The following is a 5,050-nucleotide window of genomic DNA, read 5'->3' on the forward strand; positions in this document are numbered from 1 at the left end:
CTCCATGTTTCTTAAGGCGTTGTAAAGACCTATAAAGCTATAAAGCAAAATCGCACGGTACACTTTTGCTCCATAAAATTACGCCTTGAGCAGCTATTTGTACTCTTCATGTGATAATTTCACGCTGCCATAACCAACATAATATTATTATTAAGGCGCCTTGAGAGGGGCCACCTTAAAATTAAAAGGGTATAACAGGGGAAAGGGGAGGGAGGAGCGGGGTTCCATCGCGGATTTGATTCGTCCGTTGGACCCATACGTCTGTTGAAAAGAGGATCACTTTGTGTTATTAATGCAGGAAATTTTGCAACTATTCAAAAAGCCCAGGCCACCCAAACATGTCTCCAAAGACGTATTGGCAGACCTGTTGTTTTTTGTGTTTGTTTTTTGTTGTTGTTGTTTTTTTTGGGGGGGGGGGGGCTGAGAATCAATAATAACTTCACACCAAAGACGTTAGGTACACATTGTAGCAGCAATGGGCGGGCCTTTATGAAGTTGCCCTGGAATAAGCCATTCACTCGGTTCCTACATTTTGTACTCTTGTGCGTCGGTGCTTTTTGTGCTGGTGTCTCTGTTGATTGTGTGTGGGCGCGCTCGAGTGTGGGTATGCTTGTATGAGTGTGTGTGTGTGTGTGTTTGTGTGTGTGTGTGTCTGTGTGTGTGTGTTTGCGCGTGCGTGTGAGCGTGAGTGCGTACGAGCCTGTGTGTGAGTGTGTTTGCGTGCGTATGTGTGAGTGAGAAAATGTCTGTGTCTGTGTATAAAAAGTGTGTGTGTATGTGTGCGTGTATGTGTCTATGTGTATAAAGTGTGGGTGCGTGTGTACGTGTGTGTGTGTGTGTGTGGGTGGGTGTGTGTGTGTGTGTGTGTGTGTGTGTGTGTCACGGCATTTTATGATATACACGTACCGTCTAGCACACATGTAGCGAACAGATTTGTAAGTCCCAGTTCTTTTCTTTCATGTAGGCTTCTAGTCTTTGTATTTTTAATGAATACATAGCAAAATTCGTACACTGCGAAAAGATTTCTGCGATCCACCAAATTCGCTATGTGCGTGCTAGATTGAAGTTCCAAGCGCTTGCCTGTGTGTTTTTTTCGGTTCATTTACTTTTAGTTCTTTTGTTCATTATTACTATTTGTAGAAAAAAAAAGAATATAGCCCTTTAATCCACCAATCCCCACTCCAGTCTTTTTTCCTCGTGTTTCTGAAATAAAAGAATGTACATGTATGTTGTAAAAGTTACCGTAAATTCCTTCAGTAATGTGACGTCAGAGCTAGGTGACAAGAGCCAATAAAGGCGGCATAAACTGAAGAAACACGACGAGCCAATCTTCCAGTCGATAAGAATCTTATGGGGCTAACACTCTTAAGCCAGAGACAATAGAATTCTCGGGGGCGGGGGGGGGTAAGTTTGTGTATTTTCTTCTTCTTCTTCTTCTTCTTCTTCTTCTTCTTCTTCTTCTTCTTCTTCTTTTTCTTCTTCTTCTTCTTTCTTCTTCTTCAACAGGGAGCATTAATTCTGAGGCGCGGTTGATTTAGAAATCGTCTAACACACGGGTATTAAAGATTTGCATTAGAACCATCAACAAAACAATTAATAAAAGTTACCCCAAAAAAATTTTACCCACAAAAACAAAAGTGGGCGACGACTTGCAGTTCTTTAAAAAAAAGGGGGGGGGGGCGGGATGTTACAGTGCCCCGCCTTCGAAATGTCCAATAATGTGTTGAGATGATATCTCCAAGTCTTAGAGATCAGACACACACAACATGTGTCCAACCCAACATAGAAGTAAAAAAACGCCTTCAAAGAGGCCATCAGCTGCTCGAAATTGTAAAAACGAGAAAAATAAAATTGTTTAGCCTTATCACAAGAGGCAATAGACAATCAAAAGTATAAGGACTGGGGGACTGGGGTACGGGAAGCGGGGAAGACAAACGAAAAAGAAACAGGACAACATTTATTCTGAGTGATCAGTCCTCAGCTTGGCTAGAACTACCATTGCAGCAGAGGAACGTGAGTAGTGCAAGCCAAGCCTGCATTGACCGTGAGCGAACAGAGGCGTGTTGTGACGGCATCGTCAGCAGTGCTCTGACAGCATCTCTAGCAGACGTTGAGGTACGAGGGCATTATACAACAACAACAATTTTAACAACAATAACAACAGCAAAAACAACAACAACAGCAACAACAATAACAACAGCAACAACCAAAAACGAAGATCACGCTTCTCATATTGCAACCTACGACAGTGCACTTTTTCAACCCAGTATAGCACTGAAAGAAATAAGCCTTTATAACGCGAGTAAAATGGGCACACGGAAAACATGAGGGTTCAGTTCGGTAGCCGAATAAACAACGAACAGCTGTAGGACAAAGTTCTCCTACGACCTGTTTGTTTTACGATGCTCGCGTAAATAGACCGTCAACAGAGCCAGAGACAGAGTGGGGTCTGACGGTAGCTTTGTGCTCACGTGTAACTTCTGATACTTCCGTGCATGTTATGTGCGCGTGCATCGTGCCGTCGTCGTGGCGATTTTTACCCGTTTGGTTCGATCCGGGTGTGAGGTGTCGTGCATATTTAGATGGGGGATAAAAAGATGAAAATATTCGTTTGTTTATTTGTAAGTGTGGATGAGCTGGTGTTGCAAAGTCAAAAGAAAAAAGAGAGCCGAGGGCAGGGAAGAAGGGGGGGGGGGATGAGAGTAGGAGAGAGGTAGACAGACAAAGACACAGACACACTCACACACACAGACACACATACATAGACACACAGATACACTGACAGACACACAGACGTACAGACGTACAGACACACAGACAGACACATTCTTACCGACATGCACAGAGAAAAGGTGAGAAAGAGGGAAGGGGGGGGGGGGAGAAAGAGAGAGGGAGAAAAAGAGAGAGGGGGGAGGGGGAGAGAAAAAAACAAAGAGAGAGAGAGAGTGGGGAAAGAGAGAGACAGAGAGAGAGAGAGACACACACACACAGAGAGAGAGAGAGAGAGAGAGAGAGAGAGAGAGAGAGAGAGAGAGAGAGAGAGAGAGAGAGAGAGAGAGAGAGAGAGAGAGAGAGGTGATGTTACCTGAAACAGCAACCCCACTGAGACAAGAAAACGTGGCCTATGCTATACAAAGGCTGTTGTTAACAAAAAAAGCAATGAGTGTTGATATGTGTAGTGAAGCGCCGTCATAACACGTTAAAATGCTTTAGTGTGCTGTAAACAGGCTTAGCGCACGTGCTGATGGGTCTGGAACTAGACGGTTGGTATAAGAACGTAGAGGTCTGGAATGTAGCCGGTGATTCATGGATCTTGTCCGACATCAGGAGATGCTAAACAGACGGACACGCCCTATACACAAAGGAGAGTGGGCCACGGGTGTATCTCGAGAAAACGGATATTTAATGATTTATGGAAACCGTAGATTTTTGGGGCAGAGTTCTTTTTGTATTCAAGTCATAGAAGACAATGATTGCATTGTGTGATTAAACAAAACTCTGTAATGGGTGCCTATAGGCTTGGTTCGTGATGCGGCTAAACGTGTGTTAAGGTTAATATGTATGCGTGTAAAAGATGTACGTATACTATACAAGAGCTGTAGATCTGACTGTGTATGGGCTAAACGTTTGATGAACGTTATACGAGTATAAAAGTCATCATTTCAAGAAGGGAACCCGACACCGATATTTATGAAGTCACACATACTACGGCACTTCTGTTCCGTACTGCAATGAATGAATTTATTTTCAAACTTTGAATGGGGAAAAACGTAAAGTTTGATTTTTTTTTAAAGGGTACATTAGATCGTCCTCGCAGTTCATGGTAAGACTCTGAAATAGTTTGCAAAATGAATGGGGAGCAAAATCGAGATAGAAAAAAGTTGTTCACAGACTTTTTATATAGTATAGTGTCTCTCTCGTATGTGTAGCACCACATACTCTTAAAAGTGTAGCAGCTGTAAACCTTTACTCGCAACCGGAGACACGCTCAACTACATTCAAAGGGTCTTGCCTGGCCTATTACATACATGTACTGGGTTGAAAAAGATTTAACATAATCATTTTCTTCAAGCCTCACATCGGTAGTGCGCACACTTTACTGCCAGACGGATGCTGCAAAAGGCTGTGATGATTACAATAAGTTCGTTCAGATGCAGCTGGGGATGAACTTGCGTTGCCGACACACCCCAGGGTTGAAGAGAGAAGAAAGATATCGTGCGTGTGCGCTGAACCTCTGTCTGCTCTGTTTCATTTACCTCCCAGCACCACCCACCGTGCACGCTCCCCCGAGGTCACTGGCTGTCCAGAACGACTTCCCTGCTTTGTGCCAGACTTGTTCGATAAGTAATAATATTCTTCTTTACGTTTGTCCACCTAATCGGAAGGTCTTGACTTGATCTGATCTGATCGGATTAGGAAATCGGTAGGAACTATGACTACTCATCTAGTGGCACCAGCAACAGCAAATGTTGTGGACTTAAGGCAATAGAACGAATGCTTCCGTTTGACCTGTGTGTTATTATTTGGTCTTTTTTTTCTTTCTCTTCATTGTCAACCTGATTCGACTTACATAAAATATATTATAACCAGGGGCGAAGGCTGACTTGTTTGACAGGGTAATCAAAGTGAAACGGGACCAGATATGGCCTGGAGATATCACACAAAAATCTTACTCGAGGCGGCGACTCTTGAGTTGCGAATGAAAACAAATCCGGAATTCACATTGTATGTTCAACCGCCAGAATAATCGGGAAAGTATCTTATTAAATATTAATTCCAACTACAATTAAATGTAACTTTAGATGTGAATACACAAACACAAAGCAAAGAAGCGGAGATGTCAGTACTAGATCTATATGTTATAGATCTACCCGTGAGTCTAACTCTTTGGTAGAACATGGCAATTCTCCTTTTTTTAAATTTCACATTTGGCTGTTTTTTTGTCTAGCCTTTCGCGGCCAGGAGGCGGTGTCATAATCGAGGTCACGATCTGATTATAGGACGGTAAAAAGTCGAGGAAAAAAAGCAAGAACTTGCAACAGTCAAGAGA

The sequence above is a fragment of the Aplysia californica genome, unplaced genomic scaffold, assembly GCF_000002075.1.
Source record: "Aplysia californica isolate F4 #8 unplaced genomic scaffold, AplCal3.0 scaffold00475, whole genome shotgun sequence".
Lineage (NCBI taxonomy): Eukaryota > Metazoa > Mollusca > Gastropoda > Aplysiida > Aplysiidae > Aplysia > Aplysia californica.